At 47.4% G+C, this 21,997-nt stretch overlaps 1 long non-coding RNA gene across 1 annotated transcript in view; it reads left to right on the top strand.

Moving 5' to 3' along the window:
• Positions 1-1,488: 1,488 nt before the first annotated feature.
• LOC141203871 (uncharacterized) overlaps positions 1,489-21,997 on the top strand; it is an 82,666-nt gene continuing 62,157 nt past the window's right edge. The window contains exons 1-2 of the long non-coding RNA XR_012274893.1: positions 1,489-1,574; positions 10,116-10,183. This is a non-coding gene — a long non-coding RNA (uncharacterized lncRNA). The remainder of the gene's footprint in view (positions 1,575-10,115; positions 10,184-21,997) is intronic.

The raw sequence follows: 21,997 nt of genomic DNA, 5'->3' as shown, positions 1-21,997 counted from the left end.
GAAGGTTCGAGGGGTGGAGCTGGTGTGGAGCCTGGGGTGAAGTCTCAGGGGGGCCCAAAAACTTTGGCTGTATGGGGCCCTAAAATTCCTGGAGGCAGCCCTGCAATGTATTCAGGCAGGTCACATTCTCCTGGCATTCACCAAACCTAGAGCCATCCATCAGATGCAGGGCTGCCACCAGTAATTTGGGGGCCCCATACTGACAAAATTTTTGGGCCCCCTTGAAACTCCAGCCAGGCTCCATCCCAGCTCCATCACCACCCCAGCTCTGTCTCCATCCCTCAAAAGTTCCACAGTCCCACCGCCCACTCCTGGAAAAACTCTACTTTCTGCACCACATCTTCACCAATCACACATTAACATTTCCCATTGAACAGCAGATCACATATATAGCCAGCAGCTTTTGTTTTTGCCAAAAGATATTTTAAGTCACCACCACGACAAGGAGACTCTTCTGGCCGGGCCATAATCTACGCTAACCTATTAAAAATTTCTTATAATATCCAATATTCTTTTTAGGTATATTTTTATTTATGGGAATGTGTTACATATATTTTTTAAAATGACCAATAATACCACGTATAAGGGACAAATACCATCACACCATGACCAGATCACATAATACCACCACATAGTGACCGAATAATACCACATACAAGGGTCAAATACCACCACACTATGACCAGATCACATATTACCACCACATAGTGACCGAATACAATACTGATTATTAATAAAAAAAAGAAAACTAATATTACCATAAGTACCATTATACACAGGAGCTCTGTACAACGTACACAGTGTATAGTGTAAATGTACAGATAACACATTGACTCACCGGTGACATTTCTAGTTGAAGTCCTTCATCTTTGCTTTTCCTCTTCATCCAGCGCAGACTGCCATCACTTCTTCCAGCCAGGACTTGTCTCTGCATAAGATAACACAGTTATCAAGAACAGTTTCCAGAGCACATAACCCAATTTTTCCCCAGCTTCTACACTGCACAAGATAAAGAAAATAAAGCAACCTAGTGTCGCCTTGCACAGTAACAGGACTCCCCTCACAAGGTCTCCATTCCCCCCCCCCAGTCTCCATTTTGCCTTCATTCTGCCCCCCATGTCTCAAGCTTGCCCCCATCCTCTCCCCCATGTCTCCATCCCGCTCCCTATGTCTCCATTTTGCCTCCATTCTGCCCCCCATGTCTCCATCATGCCCCCATGTCTCCATTTTGCCTCCATTCTGCCCCCAATGTCTCCATTCTGTCCCTAATGTCTCCATCAAGCCCCGCCCCCTATACCCCCTGTACAGAGAACAGAGGGCCCCCCGGTTCGCTAATCATGTCGGCAGCACTGCCGATATGATTAGTGATGGGCCCTCTGGAGAGCGCCCTCCCTCCTCTGCCTGCTGCCGCAGTGGCCTTCTGCCTCCTGTGCGCAGCGCGACACTGCCGGAGCGTGCGCAGGAGGTCAGTCTCGGGGTGATGACGTCATCGCCCTGGGACTGCTTCCTGTGCGCGCTGACGGACCCGGCGTCGCTCCAGGCAGCGGCTGCAGGCCTGCCGCTCATCTCGACGCGTGAGTATGAAAAGCAGGGGCCGGGACGGGGGGAGGGATCGGTGGGAGTGACTGGGAGGACCCCTGGCCGAGGCTGGCAGTAAATACTACTGGGCAGTGGGCATGATTATCATCATGCCCATTGCCTAGCATGTCTTGCTTCCAGCCTCTGGTTACTGGTACTATGCCTAGCAGCATGTACTACCACCAGGGGCTGGCAGGACATGCTGGGTGGGCATGATAGTACCAAGGAGGCTGGTGGTGTGGTAGTCAGGGCTGGCGTCAGCTCCCGGGCAAGTGCCGGGGCCCTGAGCAGGCGGGAGGCCCACTTGCCGTCGGGCTCCCAGCCGGGCTATGGGCGGAGGCGAGCAGTGCCAGCGCCCGCCCTTCTCCCCCGCTTGCTCAGGGCCCTGGCAGCCGGATACTTACCTCTCCTCGTGCCTCCGCAGATCCGCTGTCTTCCTGCTCTGCGCTCCCTGTGACGTCTCAGGTCAGAGGGTGCGGTGACGACTTTCCACCGCGTCCTCCCCTGAGCCATCACAGGCAGCGCAGAGCGGGAAGACGCCGGCAACGCAGGAGTATAGACCTGAGCAGCGGCAGCAGGTGAGGAGGAGGGAGGTGAATATTTGATTTTTTTTTTTTTTTTATGTATGGAGGCATGGGGCATTATATTGGGGGCGGGTGACATCCTGCATGGGGCTTTATATGGGGGGGGTAACAGCATGCATGGGGCATAATATGGGAGGGTAACAGCCTGCATGGGGCATTATATGGGGGGATGACATCATGCATGGGGCATTATATGGGGGAGGACATCATGCATGGGGCATTATATGGTGGGGTGACATCCTTAATGGGGCATTATATGGGGGGAAGGGACATCCTACATGAGGCATTATAAGGGGGGGTGACATCCTGCATGGGGCTTATATGGCGGGGTGACATCCTGCATGGGGCATTATATGGGGGGGAGAAGTGACATCCTGCATGGTGCATTATATGGGGGATGGCATTCTGCATGGGGCATTATATGGGGGGGGAGTGATATCCTGCATGGGGCATTATATGTGGGGGAGTGACATTTTTCATGGTGCATTATATGATGAGTGACATTCTGCATGGGGCATTATATGGAGGGGGGGAGTGACATCCTGCATAGGGCATTATATGGGGGGGGGGAGTGACATCCTGCATGGGGCATTATATGGGGGGGAAGTGGCATCCTGCAAGGGGCATTATATGGGGGGTGACATCCTGCATGGGACATTATATGGGGGGGGGGACAGCCTGCATGGGGCATTATAAGGGGGGGGGGGGACAGCCTGCATGGGGCATTATAAGGGGGGGACGGGACAGCCTGCATGGAGCTTTATATGGGGGCCAGTATCCTGTATGGAGCCTTATATGGGGGCCAGTATCCTGTATGGAGCATTTTATGGGGGCTAGTATACTGTGTGGAGCGTTATATGGGGCCATTATCCTGAATGGAGCGTTATATGGGGGCCAGTATCCTGTATGGAGCATTTTTGGGGGCCAGTATCCTGTATGGAGCGTTATATGGGGACCAGTATCCTGTATGGAGGATTTTTTTGGGGGCCAGTATCCTGTATGGAGCGTTATTTGGGGGCCAATATCCTGTATGGAGCATTTTTGGGGGGCCAGTACACTGTGTGGAGCGATTCGCCGGTTTCTGAGCTATTGTAGAATTTAAAATAGATATCAGTCATATAATATAAGAAGTGAAATCTTTGCATTGTACTATACTTTTATTTCTCTACAGTATCTGTGCATCATGAATCGTGGTATGTGTTAAAGGGGCCCACTGAGACTCTTTCGCCCGGGGCCCAGAAAAACCTGGATCCGGCCCTTTGTGGTACTATCATGCTAGTAGTACTACCACCAGTGGCTGGCTGGCAGGACATGCCGGGTGGGCATGATAGTACCACAGAGGCTTGCAGGACATACTAGGCATGAATCATGCTTAGTATGTCCTGCCAGCCTCTGTGCACTATCATGCCCAGCATGTCCTGTCCTGCCAGCCACTGGTGGTACCATCATGCATGCCCATTGCCCAGTCACTGGTGGTGTGGTACTATCATGCTAGTACTAACACCAGTGGCTGGCTGGCAGGACATGCCATGTGAGCTTGAATGCTAGTACCACAGAGGCTGGCAGTACATACTGGGCAATGGTCATGATAGTACCACCAGTAGACTGACTAGGCGGTCTCCAGGGCTCCATCTCCCCTTCTCGCTGCTGTTAGGATGGGTTAACATTGCGTTTATGCTGTGCGTTACGACGGATCCGTTGTAAATCAGCGCAGACGCAATGTACCGTAGACTTGCATTGCAAAAATAGGCATGCATTTGAAAGTATGCATTATTTGCAACGCGCAGGAAAACATGGTCGGCGGCTGGAGGCCAGCTGAGCACTTCTCTGACAACTGTGTTCTAGTGTCATTCTGTGCCTGCTCATCTCTGTCAGCAGGCATATTTGTCTGATGGCAAAGATGTAGCAGAGCTGGAGACAGAAGATCCGTGGATTACGTCAGGGCGAGGATTTTGTTATTTATTAACCGGTTCCCGACCGCCCACTGTACACAAACGTCCACGCTGCCTGGGCTCTGTGCAGCGCGGACGTTTAAAAACGGTGGGTGGTCTCGCAGCGCTCAGGACCCCCAGGGTCCTGCAAGCGCTGCGATTCCGGTGCAAAGCGTTAGCTCTGACAGGGAACATCATCGGGACCTGATTGGATCTGGTCCCAGTGATGTTAACCCTTTGCTGTCTTCTATATGCTGCGATCTATAGTGATCGCGGCATATAGGAGACAGCAGGAGGAGAGGGGGTCGTCTTACTTACCTCTGAAGACCTCCGATTCCTTTCAGGACCTGGGGTTGCTATGGCAGCTGGAGGTCACATGACCGCCTCCAGCTCTGCCATATATGGTGTCTTGTCTGGCTCAGCCTGCAAGCTGAGCCAGACAGGAGACTCTGCCTGAAACAGGGAAGATCTCATGTAATGTAATATATGTCTATTACATTACATGAGATCAGTGATCAGAAAAATAAAAATTAATGTCCCATACAGGGACTAAGTAAAAATGTAAAAAAAAGTAAAAAAAAAAGTTTTTAAACTGTTAAAAAAAAAAAATCACAAAATAAATAAAAATAAATAAACAAAATATTAAACCAATAAATCCGTATATTTTTACAAAACCAAAAAAAGAACACATATTTGGTATCGCCGCGTCCAAAACAACCCGAGCTATAAAACTGTCACACTAATTAACTCCTTCTGTGCACACCGTAATAAAAATAAATAAAAAACGGAGCAAAAAAATATGCTTTTTCCTCATATCGCCAAACAAAAAATGGAAAAAAATGCGATCAGAAAGCAAAATAGAAAAAAAAATGGTACCGCTGAAAACGTCATCTTGTTCCGCAAAAAACAAGCCGCCATACAGTTCCATCAGTCGAAAAATAAAAAAGTTATAGTGCTCAGAATAAAGCAATGCAAAAAAAATATTTTTTTCTATAAATTTGTTTTATTGTGTAAAAGCGCCAAAACATAAAAAAATATACAGTAAGTGTAGTATCGCTGTAAATGTACTGACCCGAAGAATAACGCTGCCTGATCACTTTTACCACACGCAGAACGGCATAAAAAAAACCTCAAAGAACAATTCCTGAATTGGTTTTTGTTAATTTTACCTCCCAAAAAACGGAATAGAAAGCGATCAAAAAATGTCACGTACCCAAAAATAGTACCAATAAAAATGTCAACTCGTCCCGCAAAAAACAAGCCATCACATGACTGTCGGCCGAAATATGGAAAAATTATAGCTCTCAAAATATGGTGATGCAAAAACTAGATTTTGCAAAAAAAAGCATCTTTTAGTGTGTGACAGCTGTGAGTCATAAAAACCCGATATAAATCTGGTATCTCTGTAATCGCACCGACCCGAAGAATAAAGTAATCTCATCACTTATACCGCACGAGGAGTGGCGTAAAAAATAAATATAACCAATTCTTCACCTGCTACTGATTTGTTTATTATGTCTCCGAAAGATCGCAGTAAGGCTCTGCTCACATTTATCCTGCGCTCTGCGCTGAGCACTTACACCAGAGTTTCCGTGTAAATCTCTGAAATACGTGATTCAGCCAGAACCCATGACGGAAGATTCCCTGTAATGAGGCAGATATAGACCACTGTGGACGCCGTCTAGCCTGGGATCCCACGGTGTCATTTGTTTTAGGCGTGCATAAAAGTGCGGTTGGCCGTTTTGTGCACTTCTGAAAAAAAGGACACCGCTAAACAGAGGCCAGACGGAGTCCAGAGTAACTCTGCTGCCTCATTACAGTGAATGGATCCCGCAGGGGTTTCATCTGAATTATATCACTTGGAAATTTAGATGGAAACCCCGATGTAAGTGCTCAGCCTAGAGCGCCGGATAAATGTTACATAAAATGTTCCCAATAAAAGCTTCAACTCAGTCCTCAAAAAAAGCTAATCCCCACTCAGGTCTGTCATCTGTTAAAAGTATAAGGGACTTCCAAGTTACTGGTAGCAGAAAGTCTCTGGAAAAGCGAAATGGCCCTTGCCCCCCAAAAGAAATTCAGAAAATTTTGTGCTCCCAAATCCAAATGCCTATTCTACAATAATTTGTTCTCCAATTGTCAAATAGCACTCCGTCCCCCCCAGATCTCGCCGTATGGTTGAGCGGTACGATACAGCCACATATGGGGTATTGCCACTTTTAGAAGAAATTGTGTGACACATTTCGGCACCATGCCCTGTGTGAAAATGTAAAATCTGAGGGTAAAACATTTTTTTGTGGTAAAAATATAATTATGCTTTTTTCACTGCCCAATTGTATAAAATAAAAAATTAAAAAATACTCACTACTTCCCTAGATGAATTCCTTGAGAGGTGTAGTTTACAAAATGGGGTCACTTGTGGGGGTTTCTGCTGTTTCGGCATGTCAGCGACTCTTCAAATGTGACATGGTGTCAGCCACCTATCCCAGCCAACATAGCGCTCCTTTCTCTTCCGAACCCTGCCGTACACCAAAGCAGTGGTTTACCCCCACATATGGGGTATCGGCGTACTCAGGAGAAATTGCACAACAAATTTCATGGTGCAATTTATTCTGTTACCCTTATGATAATGCAAAATTAAGGGATGAAAAACGGTTTTGTGGGAAAAATGTGAAAATTTTATTTTTACAGCTCATTATTATAATCTTCTGTGAAGCACCTTGGGGTTCAAGGTGCTCACCACACATCTAGATAAGTTCCCTAAGGGGTCTAGTTTCCAAAATGGTGTCACTTGTGGGAGGTTTCCACTGTTTAGGCACTTCAGAAGCTCTCCAAACGCAACATGGCGTCCTCTAATTATTCAGACAAATTTTACATTCAAAAAGTCAAATGGCGCTCCTTCCCTTTCAAACCCTGCCGTGCGCCCAAACAGTGGTTTGCCTCCACATATGGGGTATCAGCGAGTTCAGGAGAAATTGCACAACAAATTTCATAGTGCAATTTTTCCCATTACCCTTATGATAATGCAAAATTAAGGGATGAAAAACGTTTTTGTGGGAAAAATGTGAAAAAATTTTATTTTTACAGCTCAATATTATAAACTTCTGTGAAGCACCTTGGGGTTCAAGGTGCTCAACACACATCTAGATAAGTTCCCTAAGGGGTCTAGTTTCCAAAATGGTGTCACTTGTGGGGGGTTTCCACTGTTTAGGCACATCAGGAGCTCTCCAAACGCAACATGGCGTCTGCTAATTATTCAGACAAATTTTATATTCAAAAAGTCTAATGGCGCTCCTTCCCTTCCGAACCCTGCAGTGCGCCCAAACAGTGGTTTTCCCTCACATATGGGGTATCAGCACGCTCAAGAGAAATTGCACAAAAAAATTTGGGGTCCATTTTTTCCTGTTACCCCTGTGAAAATAGAAAAAATTGGGTCTAAAGTAACATTTTTGTGAAAAAAGTTAAATATTAATTTTTTTCTTCCACATTCCAAAAATTCCTGTGAAGCACCTGAAGGGTTAATAAAGTTCTTGAATGTGGTTTTGAGCACCTTGAGGGGTGCAGTTTTTAGAATGGTGTCACTTTTTGGTATTTTCTGTCATAAAGACCCCTCAAAGTGACTTCAAATATGATGTGGTCCCTAAAAAAATGTTTTTATAAATTTTGTTCAAAAAATGAGAAATCGCTGGTCAACTTTTAACCCTTATAGCTCCCTAACAAAAAAAAATTTTGGTTCCAAAATTGTGCTGATGTAAAGTAGACATGTGGGAAATGTTATTTATTAACTATTTTGTGTGACACATCTCTCTGATTTAAGGGCATGAAAATTCAAAGTTGGAAAATTGGAAAATTTTCAACATTTTTGCCAAATTTCCGATTTTTTCACAAATAAACGTAAGTTATATCGAAGAAATTTTACCAGTATCATGAAGTACAATATGTCACGAAAAAATAATCTCAGGATCAGGGGAATACGTTGAAGCGTTCCAGAGTAATTACTTCATAAAGTGACCTTGGTCAGAATTGAAAAAATTGGCCCGGTCACGAAGGCAAAAACAGGCTCTGGTGCGAAGTGGTTAAAGATGGAGTCCCTACATGTGTTTTGTGTTTTATTTTTATTAAAAAAAAATTTCTGTGTTGTGGTTTTTTTTTCTGTTTACTAGAAATTCACGGTGGCCATGTCTAGTTTGGCGTGACGCCATGAATTTCAGGCTTAGTGCCAGCTGATAATACAAAGCTGGTACTGACCCCATTATTACCCAGCGTGCCACCCCCACCAGGGCCGTTGGAAGAGCCGGATAAAGTGCCTGGAAATGGCGCTACGATGTATGCACCAATTCCAGGGGTGGCTGCGGGCTGCCGTTTTCAGCGTGGGGGGCCCAGAATGCTTGGGCCTTACCATGCTGAGAATCCCAGACCCCAGCTGCCTGGTTTTTTACCAGGCTGGCGATCAAAATATGGCGGGAGCCCACGCATTTTTTTTTTTATTATTTTTTTAAATAATTAAAAAAAAACATTGGGCTTTCCTGACTTTTGATCACCAGGCAGCTAGAAGTGGCAACCCATAGCTGTCTGCTTTATCTGCGCTGAGAATCAAAAATTCTGCGGAGCGCTATGTCATTTTTGTTTTATTATTTATTTATTTTCACACTTCTATATGTGTGACAGGCCCAACAGCTAATCACAGACGCTGACACAGAAAATGGGCGTCTGTGATTGGCTGCTTGAGTAACCTGAAAGCAGCCCATACATAGTACCATACTAGAATGTATGGGCTGATTGTACATTACTCGAACAGCCAATCACAGACGCCCATCCTCTTTGACAGCATCTGTGATTGGCTGTTGGGTCTGTGACTTACAGAAGTGTGAAAAGGAATCATTTTTAAAAACATGATGTAGCACTCTGCAGAATTTTTGATTCTCACCGCAGGTAAAGCGGACAGCTACGGCCTGCCACCCCCAGCTGCCTGGCTTTACCTTGGCTGGCGATCAAAAGACAGAGAAGCCGAATATTTGTTTTAAACTTATTTAAAATATTTTTTTTTAGAAAAAGGTGTGTGCTCCTGCCATATGTTGATCGCCAGCCAGATAAAACAAGGCAGCTGGGGGCTGGGATTCTCAGCATGGTAAGGCCCAAGTGTTCTTGGCCCCCCACGCTGAAAATCGCAGCCCACAGCCACCCTTGAAAATTTCCAGGCGCTTTAGCTGGCTCTTCTAGCGGCCCTGGTGGTGAGTACCCTGGGTAATAATAGGGTTAGTACCAGGTCAGCTTTGTATTATCAGCTGATACTAAGCCCGATATTCATGTTGTCACGCCAAATTAGATATGGCCACCATGAATTTCTAGTAAACAGAAAAAAAACACAGAAATTTTTTTATTATTAAAAATAAAACACAAAACACATTTAGGCTACTTTCATACGCGGCGCAAAAAATCACTACTACATGCCGACGTTGCGCTTTTCTCAGCGCGCTTTTCCCAAAGCCATGTTAACATGTAGCCTATAGGGAAATCGTGCCGAAAAAAACGCCAAGAATTGGCATGTCAATTCTTTTTGCACGGCCGCTTTTGCAGTGAAAGAGCCCGCGCAAAAATACGTGGCAAAACGCGGCGTCTGAACGCTTTTCAGTAAAAGCCATAGCTTTTGCTGGAAGCCGTTTCCAGCTTTCTTTGGCACTGCTTTTACGCGAGCGCTCTAAAGCGCCGCATAAAAGCAGGAATATGCGGCTATTACTCCGCGTGGGAACGTAGCCTAAGGGACTCTATCTTTAATATAAAAAAAAATCCTCGCTCTGACGTAATCCATGGGTCTTCTGTCTTCAGCTCTGCCACATCTTTGCCATCAGACAAATATGTCTGCTGACAGATGAGCAGGCACAGAATGACACTGGAGCACTGTTACTGTGTAGTGCGGCACTATGTTGCTTTTTTGTCATTTCATGCAGTGTAGAAATCTTGGGAAAAGTGTGGATTGTGCTCTGGAAGTGATCAGTTATAGCTAACTATGTTATTTTCTGCATAGATAAGTCCTGCATAGAAGATATGATATATCGGTCAGCAGATAAAGAACTTCACCTAGAGACATCACTGGTGAGTATGTGTATTACCTATACACACACACTGACACTATATACAGAGCTTCTGTGTATAATGTCACTGGTGATGACTGTATAACCTGTACACTATATACAGAGCTCCGGTGTATAATGTCACTGGTGATCACTGTATAACCTGTACACTGACCCAATATACTGAGTTTTTTACATTTTTATTATTTTAGCATTATTTGTCACTATGTGGTAGCATTATGTGCTTTGGTCATGACTAGTGTTGAGCGATACCTTCCGATATCGGGAAATATCGGATCGGATTGGATCGGACCGATACCGAAAAAGTATCGGATATCGCCGATTCCGATACCGGAAACCAATGCAAGTCAATGGGGCATAAATATCGGAATTAAAATAAACCCTTTCTTTCCTTGTAGGTTAATTCTACATGAAGGAAAACAACTAAGAATAATGTAGAATGTATTGGGGGAGGTGGGGGAGACAATAAAGGCATAGAGGTTTAGCCCAGTCAAATGGAATAGCAGGAATTACTATTTTTTTAAGATGTTCTGAGTTACGGAAATATTAACTATGTTAAGTATTTTTATATTTTGTCAGATATTTATGTTTCACTACTTCCATGCTCTTCACCTTCTTTTTTACTTCTCCCACACTTTCTCCTTCATCATCCTCAGCATCTTTTTCATCCACTTCTTCTTCACCTTCTTCTTCTTCACCTTCTTCGTATTATTCTTTTTTTTACATTCTTCATATTCTACTTCTTCATCTTCTTCATATTCTTCTTCTTCATCATATTCTTATTTGTGACAGGCATTCCTGTAGTTGTTATCTATAAAAGGTTGGACATTACACCTTTCGTTCTGCCCGTCACAAAAGATTCACAACAGGATTTGTCTGCGTTCAGTTTGGCCTGCAGCAGCAGGTCTTTTCCAGGGGCACCACGAGGAGGAACGGACTCACCCCCATACACTGCTTAGTCATATTCTGCTTATAATTTAGATATTATCTTTTGCTCTGAATTTTAATCTTATGCTTAATGTTCTTCCGCTTTTTGTTCTGCAGCTTCTTGTATTTCTGCTTCTATGTTTTCTGTCTCTTGTTCTTCTGTATCTTGGTACTTGTCTTCTCTTCTTTGTCCTCTTGGTCAACTTCTTCAGGGTCATCTTCTTGGTCTTCTTCAGGGTGGTCGTCTTCCGGGTCCTCGTCTTCAGGGTCCTCGTCTTCTTCGGGTTGGTCTTCTGGGTCCTCGTCTTCGGGGTCCTCGTCTTCTTCGGGGTGGTCTTCAGGGTCCTCGTCTTCTTCGGGGTGGTCTTCAGGGTCCTCGTCTTCTTCGGGGTGGTCTTCAGGGTCCTCGTCTTCAGGGTCCTCGTCTTCGGGGTCCTCGTCTTCTTCGGGTTGGTCTTCAGGGTCCTCGTCTTCAGGGTCCTCGTCAGGGAGATCCAGAGTGATTACCAAGAACCATTTCAAAAAGCTTGAACTTGGAAATGTAGCAGAAAGTACAAGAAGGCTGAGGAACTACCGAGGACCAGCTGACGGTACTGGAACCCGGATGGGTAGCAGAAGGTACAAGAGCCAATGGAACTACCGAGGACCAGCTGATGTTACTGGAACTCGGTTACTAAGCAGGAGGTACCTGTGCCAGAAAGCACTACCAAGGACCAGCAGACGTTGGTGGAACTTGGATACCGAGAAGGAGGCACCTAATCCAAAGGCACTGCCGAGAACCAGCTGACGGTACTGGAACCCGGATGGGTAGCGGAAGGTACCCATGTAAAAAAAAGTTCAAGGCCGCGAGCTGGCCGCAGTTACCAAAACCCACAGTCCTACAGGGGGTGCTTGTACTATTGGCACTATGGAACCAGCCTTCATTGCCAGATCCCGCAGCCCACATAGGAGTCACCTAAACTGCAGGCACCATAGAGTCGGCTAACCCGACCGCAACACGACAGGACAACGCATTGGAGGCAAAGTGACGTTGACACTACCCGGAAACAGCTGGCGTGCTGGAACCAGGCTGGGCAGGAGGGAGTACCTGTGCCAAAGACACTGCCGAGAACCAGCTGACGGTACTGGAACCCGGATGGGTAGCAGAAGGTACAAGAGCCAATGTAACTACCGAGGACCAGCTGATGTTACTGGAACTCGGTTACTAAGCAGGAGGTACCTGTGCCAGAAAGCACTACCAAGGACCAGCAGACGTTGGTGGAACTTGGATACCGAGAAGGAGGCACCTAATCCAAAGGCACTGCCGAGAACCAGCTGACGGTACTGGAACCCGGATGGGTAGCGGAAGGTACCCATGTAAAAAAAAGTTCAAGGCCGCGAGCCGGCCGCAGTTACCAAAACCCACAGTCCTACAGGGGGTGCTTGTCCTATTGGCACTATGGAACCAGCCTTCATTGCCAGATCCCGCAGCCCACATAGGAGTCACCTAAACTGCAGGCACCATAGAGTCGGCTAACCCGACCGCAACACGACAGGACAACGCATTGGAGGCAAAGTGACGTTGACACTACCCGGAAACAGCTGGCGTGCTGGAACCAGGCTGGGCAGGAGGGAGTACCCGTGCCAAAGTCACTGCCGAGAACCAGCTGACGGTACTGGAACCCGGATGGGTAGCAGAAGGTACAAGAGCCAATGGAACTGCCGAGAACCAGCTGGCGGTGCTGGAGCCCAGGGTAAATACTAAAAACAGAGGAGCCAGAGGTGTATTTGGAGGAGGTTTTAAATCCGTAGTACAGTGGATGTGGACAAAGCAGGAGAATTTGCCGGACACACAGCTGGGGATCAGCTGACGTTACTGAACCCCAATAACACTGGAGCAAGCGTTGACTGTGCAGACGGCACTTCTGAGCAGCAACTAGCGGTATTGGAGCCCAGGGTAAATACTAAAAACGGAGGAGCCAGAGGTGTATTTGGAGGAGGTTTTAAATCCGTAGTACAGTGGATGTGGACAAAGCAGGAGAATTTGCCGGACACACAGCTGGGGATCAGCTGACGTTACTGAACCCCAATAACACTGGAGCAAGCGTTGACTGTGCAGACGGCACTTCTGAGCAGCAACTAGCGGTATTGGAGCCCAGGGTAAATACTAAAAATGGAGGAGCCAGAGGTGTATTTGGAGGAGGTTTTAAATCCGTAGTACAGTGGATGTGGACAAAGCAGGAGAATTTGCCGGACACACAGCTGGGGATCAGCTGACGTTACTGAACCCCAATAACACTGGAGCAAGCGTTGACTGTGCAGACGGCACTTCTGAGCAGCAACTAGCGGTATTGGAGCCCAGGGTAAATACTAAAAACGGAGGAGCCAGAGGTGTATTTGGAGGAGGTTTTAAATCCGTAGTACAGTGGATGTGGACAAAGCAGGAGAATTTGCCGGACACACAGCTGGGGATCAGCTGACGTTACTGAACCCCAATAACACCGCAGCAAGTGTTGACTGTGCAGACGGCACTTCCGAGCGCCAACTGGCGGTGTTGGAGCACAGGGATAAGAATGAAAACAGAGAGGAGTCAGAGGTGTAATTGGAGCAAGTTTTAAATAAGTAGCACAGTGAATATGGACAGAGCAGGAGAAATTGCCGTGAACACAGCAGGGGAACAGCTGACGTTACTGAACCCCAATAACACCGCAGCAAGTGTTGACTGTGCAGACGGCACTTTTGAGCGCCAACTGGCGGTGTTGGAGCCCAGGGATAAGAATGAAAACAGAGGAGCCAGAGGTGTAATTGGAGCAACTTTAAAATGTGTAGTACAGTGGATGTGGACAAAGCAGGAGAAATTGCCGTCCGCACAGCAGGGGAACAGCTGACGTTACCGAACCCCAATAACACGGCAGCAAGTGTTGACTGTGCAGACAGCACTTCCGAGCGCCAACTGGCGGTGCTGGAGCCCAGGGATAAGAATGAAAACAGAGAAGCCAGAGGTGTAATTGGAGCAAGTTTTAAAATGTGTAGTACAGTGGATGTGGACAAAGCAGGAGAAATTGCCGTCCGCACAGCAGGGGAACAGCTGACGTTACCGAACCCCAATAACACGGCAGCAAGTGTTGACTGTGCAGACAGCACTTCCGAGCGCCAACTGGCGGTGTTGGAGCCCAGGGATAAGAATGAAAACAGAGAGGAGCCAGAGGTGTAATTGGAGCAAGTTTTAAATAAGTAGCACAGTGAATATAGACAGAGCAGGAGAAATTGCCGTGAACACAGCAGGGGAACAGCTGACGTTACTGAACCCCAATAACACCGCAGCAAGTGTTGACTGTGCAGACGGCACTTCCGAGCGCCAACTGGCGGTGTTGGAGCCCAGGGATAAGAATGAAAACAGAGAGGAGCCAGAGGTGTAATTGGAGCAAGTTTTAAATAAGTAGCACAGTGAATATGGACAGAGCAGGAGAAATTGCCGTGAACACAGCAGGGGAACAGCTGACGTTACTGAACCCCAATAACACCGCAGCAAGTGTTGACTGTGCAGACGGCACTTCCGAGCGCCAACTGGCGGTGTTGGAGCTCAGGGATTACAGTTCAGGTGGTAGAAACATGAACAGAACAGGAGACCTGGATACTGTTGCCAACCAATTATTTATTCTGGAAGAGGACTGGCAAATTCATGAGAGATCCAGGCCTTGTTCATTTTGAGAAAAGTAAGCCGGTCAACGTTATCGGAGGATAGTCGCATGCGACGGTCTGTTAGTACACCACCTGCGGCACTAAAGACGCGTTCCGATAATACACTAGCAGCAGGGCAAGCTAGCACCTCCAATGCATACTGACTAAGCTCTGGCCATGTATCCAGCTTACAGACCCAAAACTTGAAGGGAGAAGAGCCGTCTGGGAGTACACTAAGAGGGAAAGACATGTAGTCTGTCACCATCTGACGGAAACGTTGCCTCCTGCTGACTGGAGCCGTCTGTGATGGTGTAGACATTTGTGGTGGCAGGGACACAAAACTTTGCCACATTTCGGCCATAGTGGTCTTGCCTTGTGCTGAGGCGCTGCTTCTGCTCCCTCTTTGTGCAGAGCTTCCTCCACTGCCTCGACGCACTGAGCTGCTTTGTAAAGCACTAGCAGCACTGCTCTCGGTTGGAATGGAGAACATGATGGAATGCACCAGTGCGTCTTGGTACTCCCGCATTTTACGCTCCCGGTTCAACGGTGTTATGAGGCTTTGTAAGTTGTCCCGGTAGCGAGGATCTAGGAGGGTGGACACCCAATAATCAGCCGTGTTGAGAATGTGGGCGATGCGGCGGTCGTTTCTCAGGCACTGCAGCATGAAATCAACCATGTGCTGCAGACTGCCAACTGGCCAAGAAACGCTGTCCCCTGCTTGAGGCGTGATCTCTGCCTGCTCTGCATCACCCCACCCTCGCTCTAGATACTGACTACTACAGCATTGTGTACCTCCCTCCTCTGGACAGATGTCTTCCTCATCCATTGACTCCTCCTCATCCTCCTCACAAAGTGTCCCCTGCCTAGGCCTTTGTGAGGAACCACGTTGCGCAGACTGTAGAGAAGCAGATGGCATTTGTGACTCCTCATCCTCCACCTCTTCCAAAACCTCGTCCCTTAGTGCTTGCAGTGTTTTTTCAAGCAGGCAGATAAGGGGGATAGTCATGCTGACTAGTGCATCATCTGCACTCGCCATCCGCGTGGAATAATCGAAGGCACGCAAAACGTGGCAAATGTCCTTCATAGAGGCCCACTCAGTGGTGGTGAAGTGTGAACGGCGCGCACTGCGACTTGTTTGCGCCTGCTGCAGCTGGTACTCCATTACTGCTGCCTGCTGCTCACACAACCTCTCCAACATATGTAACGTTGAATTCCACCTGGTGGGTAGGTCACATATGATGCGATGTTCCGGAAGACGTAATCGGCGCTGCAGAGCTGCAATGCGTGATCTTGCATTGCTGGAACGCCGCAAGTGAGCGCACTCTATGCGGACCTTGTGAAGCAGTGCATCAAGATCCGGATAGTCCCTCAAAAAACTCTGCACGACCAAGTTGAGCACATGTGCCAGACATGGGATGTGAGTGAGGTTGCCTAGGCCCAGAGCTGCCACCAGATTTCGGCCATTGTCACACACTACCATGCCTGGCTGGAGATTCGCTGGCACAAACCACACGTCGCTCTGCTGCTTGATGGCATTCCAGAGCTCCTGCGCTGTGTGGCTTCGATTCCCCAAAGAAATTAATTTTAATACGGCCTGTTGACGTTTGGCCACGGCTGTGCTCATATCGGTCAGGTAACCGTTCACGGGTCGATGTGGAGGTAGACCGTGACGGCTCCTGCAGCGCTGATTCAGAGGAACTGGAGTATGAGGAGGAGTCAATGTGTACAGACTGGATTCCTGCAATCCTTGGAGTTGGCAGAACACGTACAGCGCCACTCTCAAGATCTGTACCCGGCTCCACAACATTTACCCAATGGGCAGTGAGGGAAAGGTATCGTCCCTGTCCATGCTTACTGGTCCACGCATCAGTGGTCAGGTGGACCTTGCTACTGACGGCGTTTTGTAGCGCATGTTTAATTTTTCCCTCCACATGATGTTGCAGGGCAGGGACGGCTTGCCTGCTGAAATAAAAGCAGCTGGGCACGTTGTATTGTGGGACTGCCAATGCCATAAAGTTACGGAATGTGTCAGTCTCCACCAGCCTGAATGATAGCATTTCAAGGGCCAGTAGTTTAGCAATGCCAGCATTCAGAGCCTGTGCTCGGGGGTGGTTTGCCGAGTATGGGCGCCTTTTGTCCCATGCCTGTGCTAACGATGGCTGTAGACTGGCCTGGGAGTGTGAGGATGACTGGGAAAGTGGTGCTGTGGGTGGAATTACACTGTGTCTCTGTACAACAGTGCCAGAGATTCTTCCATGGCGATCCTGTGAGGAAGCCGAACCAGCTGTGTGTGAGCTGGAGGAAGAGGCTACAACACGAGCTGAAGAGGTGGTAGGTGGCGCTGTAGGTTGGCCTAGGTCTTCAGTGTGTTTTTGTAACTCCACCATGTGCTTGGTCCGCACATGTTTCCACATATTTGTGGTATTGAGGTTGCTGACACTTTTCCCTCTTTTCACCTTCTGATTACACAGCTTGCATTTGACAAAGCAAATGTCATCTGCAACTGTGTCAAAAAAGGACCAGGCACTGCAAGTCTTGGGAGCGCCCGCTTTGGATTTTGGAAGAGCCATGCTCCTAATGGGTGCCGAAGTGGAGGCTACAGGCAACCAAGTCTGCCCCCTCCCTCTCCCTCCTTTTTGGGCCGTTCGGGGAATCTCTTCCTCAGAGCTGCTCCCACCACCTTCCTGTCCCTCACGCCATGATGGGTCAAGGACCTCATCATCTACACCACCCCCTTCAAACAACTGCTTCTCCTGGGTAGTCTCGACAGCACAGTACGCACCAGAAAGTGGCACCTGAGTCTCATCATCAGATGCGTACTGAGGTGTGCTGCTGACCATAGGCACTGGCCCACCCGCCTCTTCAGATTCAGAGAGACAAAACGGTTGCGCATCACTGCATACTACCTCTTCTTCAAATTCTAGAATTCTGCTTGGCTGGCCCCCTCTTTCCAAGCCAAGAGATTCAGAGAACAGAAGTAGAGATGGCTCCTGTCCAGGGCTCTCTGACTGCCTGGGCAATTTGGCAGGTGGTGAAGAGACAGATGGGTGCTCTTCAGTGCTCAGGACCTGAGAGGATCTGGAACTAATTGAAGTCGATGCGTTAGCTGCCATCCATCCGACAACGGCTTCAATTTGGTCCTCGCGCAGCAGTGGGGTACGGCTAGCTCCTACAAAGCTGCGCATAAAGGACTGTTCCCTGGTAAAACTCTGGGATGCTGAGTCACTGGTGCCCGCAGCAGGCACAGAATCCCCACGTCCTCTCCCTGCAGGCACAGAATCCTCACGTCCTCTCCCTGCAGAAACTCCACGCCCACGCCCACGACCACATGCCTTACTCCCTGCCTTCTTCATCTTGGTAGACTGATAAAGATAGGCAGAAAAGTACTAAGGGCTTAGTGTGCTTATTCCTGAACAGCTGCTAACAGGTATAAGAAACACTAATTTTATAAAGTGTGGACTAGATTTTAATATGAGCTAATGTGGCCTACACAACTGTAAAGTGGAGTGTTTGGTGAACTTTATTTAGGTTTTTTTTTGTCACAAAAAGACACTGGATGTGCCTAAAGATGTAATAACGATAGTATCACAAACTTTTTGTAGCTATTACAATGTAGGAAGGTAACCTACAATGCAATAGATGAGGCTGCAAAAAATAGGCTAATACTAATCTGGCTGGGGCTGCAGGGCCCAATGCTGCAGAAAGGCTCCTCTATCTACTCCTATATAGTGTGTTTGGAATCAATTTAGCTGAATACGGATGGAACCACCACACTAATAGGAGATATCAGGAAAAATTATGAATTGGCAATAAAGGACAATGTATGAGGCAGTGACACACACTGAGTGCACTACAACCAGACGGGGTTGAAGCACACACTACAGGGTGAGCTGCACTCACACACCAGACCTTGCAGACAGCGGTGAACAGTACAGATGCAGAGCACTGTGCACTAGCGCTGCAAGACCAAAAAAATTTCTCTATCGACTCCTATATAGTGTGTTTGGAACCAATTTAGCTGAATACGGATGGAACCACCACACTAATAGGAGATATCAGGAAAAATTATGAATTGGCAAAAAAGGACAATGTATGAGGCAGTGACACACACTGAGTGCACTACAACCAGACGTGGTTGAAGCACACACTACAGGGTGAGCTGCACTCACACACCAGACCTTGCAGACAGCGGTGAACAGTACAGATGCAGAGCACTGTGCACTAGTGCTGCAAGACGGAAAAAAATTTCTCTATCTACTCCTATATAGTGTGTTTGGAACCAATTTAGCTGAATACAGATGGAACCACCACACTAATAGGAGATATCAGGAAAAATTATGAATTGGCAAAAAAGGACAATGTATGAGGCAGTGACACACACTGAGTGCACTACAACCAGATGTGGCTGAAGCACACACTACAGGGTGAGCTGCACTCACACACCAGACCTTGCAGACAGCGGTGAACAGCACAGGGAACTGTGCACTAGCGCTGCAAGGCACAGTGATTTAGAAAGTAGCTTGGGTAAAGCAGTATAGAGCAAATAGGTAGCTAAAACTGTCCCTCAGAACAACAGCGTCCTATCCCTAACTGAATTCACAGCAGAGTGAGCTCAAAATGGCGGCGGCGGCTTTTATAGTGCATCATGACATCATTTCAGCAGCCAATCACAGCCATGCCATTAGTTAAGATGCCTACATGCCTAACAGGATGTGCCCACACTTCTTAGGATCCTCATTGGCTGAATAAAATGAAAATGGCTCATTGCATTATGGGAACTTCCGATTCCGGTATACGATATTGCAAAAGTATCGGAATTAAGTATCGGAATTCCGATACCGCGAATATCGGCCGATACCCGATATTTCAGTATCGGAATGCTCAGCACTAGTCATGACATGACGATATTTGTCCCTTGTATGTGGCATTATTCAGTCACTATGTGGTGGTAATATATGGTCTCATGGTGTGTCAGTATTTATACCTTGTATCTGGTAGCATTTGATCACTATATGGTGGTATTATGTGCTTTGGTCATGGTGTAGCGGTATTTGTGCCTTGTATGTGGCATTATTTGGGCACTATGTGGTGGTAATATGTGATCTGGTCACGGTGTGATGGTATTTCTGCCTTCTATCTGGTAATATTGATCTTGGTAGAGTGGATTGTGGTTGGTCATTTGTTTTACCTGATATCAATAAGGGGAAACCTCTTTATTTCCAATAGATATTAAATACTTGGATGTTTAACTCCTCCCTGCCCTGTGACTATTACACAGCAGCAGAGATGCAGTTACAGAGGTTCACCAGAGAAAGCAAGTTGGCATTTGGTGAGATTTTCACCTCTGAAGTTGACGCGCCCCCTGGGCCGCGTGGGGAACCCGGAACTGGGCCTTTCGTGGGACGCTGGGGGTTGTAGTCACCGTGGCGGTGACCCGGTCCCGTGGCTCAGGGTGGTCAAACCAGTGGCAGTCTATTTGTAAGGTTTTAGGTTAATTGTCCGACTACGCCACCCGTGGATTGCGGTCAGGGTGTACCGCCGCTGCGAGGCAGACCGCTGAGGCTGGTGTTGTATGCACAGCAGAGAATGGGATGACTCCCCACGGGAGGAGTATAGCCTCAGGGCAATGAGTGTGGATGATGGGAGTGATGGTGCACGAGCGTAACAGGAACGACTCAGAGTCTTTGCAGTGCAGTTCAGGGTCTTTACTGATGATAATAAGGCAGACCCTCCCGGGAGTACTGGCTAGCATAAGAGGCCTGGTCAGTCTGTGAGCAAGCAGGAGCTCCCGTGGCCAGGTGGAGTTGTAGGCCTCCCCGTCTGTCTGCACTCTTCCTGGCTACCTTGCTATAAGCGGGTGATAGTAGCCCACGTCCCTGAGTGTACCGTTTAGTGCTCACCCGTATGGCTGGTGACTTGGGGCCTTCTGTTAGCCTCCGCTCCTCGATGGCGGTGCTGGTCCCTTGCTTGTGACTGAGCCTCCGGGCTTCTATGGCCAGAGGACCTGGAATCCCCTGTCAGCTGGGTTCTGCTGTTGGACTTAGAGATCCTTACAGCCTCGGACTCCGGTGTCCGGTACTTAGATTCTTCTGCCAGGGCGAGCTCTGCTCAGCTCCAGCCCCTGGTCTTCAGCTCCTGCTCCTACAGAGCTCCTTGCTGTTACTTTCCCTGTGTCTGCTTGTTCTCCCTAACCCCGCCCCAGACCCAGTTTATAAGGGCAGATTCCTCCCCTCCCAGGACTGGGCCGGAGGTGTTGCATGTTTAAGGGCTCCTGACCAGGAAACCTCCCACTTGCTCTCAGACGTAATATTTCTATTACTGTGGTAACCAGACCCCTGGGGTGCCACATATTTATACGACAAAACCAGGAGTGGGTGAGAAATGCATAAAACATTACCTCTGATTGCTCCACTCCTGGTTTTGTCTTATAAATACAGAGGTAAAAATGTCACCAAATACTCAAAGTGCCACAATCTTCTGACAGTGCGGATTCCACCAATAAATAAGTGATCACCTTCCCAACCTGTGTATCGCTGATAACTTGTTTTCACCAATAATAACCCTTTAATGCAAACTACAGTAATTGTACATCGCAGTTCTTGTGAGCGCACAGTGATGTGCAGGAGCCGACAATATAATGGGTATAACGGCTAACAGGTATTTGCAAATAGCTGAAAGGTGGGTGGGCCCGCGTGGGCCCCTGGAGTCAATGTCCCTGGTGGGCCCCAGACACCCCAGTCCAGCGCTGTATGTACAGTAGTATTCAAAATAATAGCAGTCCAATATGACTAACCAGATTGATCACTGTTTTTGGTATAAATTATATTAAACATTAACAGCAAAATTCAAGGGGCGACAATATGTGTGGGTTGCCCCTCCTGCCAAGTCCACAATTCGAAAATCATAGAGTTAGGTCCATATATATTTGGACAGAGACAATATTTTTCTAATTTTGGTTCTAGATATTACCACAATGAATTTTAAACAAAACAATTCAGATGCAGTTGAAGTTCAGACTTTCAGCTTTCATTTGAGGGTATCCACATTAAAATTGGATGAAGGGTTTAGGAGTTTCAGCTCCTTAACATGTGCCACCCTGTTTTTAAAGGGACCAAAAGTAATTGGACAGATTAAATAATTGTAAATAAAATGTTCATTTCTAGTACTTGGTTGAAAACCTTTTGTTGGCAATGACTGCCTGAAGTCTTGAACTCATGGACATCACCAG

This window comes from Phyllobates terribilis, unplaced genomic scaffold (genome assembly GCF_046119375.1).
Source record: "Phyllobates terribilis strain yellow unplaced genomic scaffold, ASM4611937v1 Scaffold_125__1_contigs__length_5108534, whole genome shotgun sequence".
Lineage (NCBI taxonomy): Eukaryota > Metazoa > Chordata > Amphibia > Anura > Dendrobatidae > Phyllobates > Phyllobates terribilis.
This window is presented reverse-complemented; position numbering and strand designations above follow the sequence as displayed.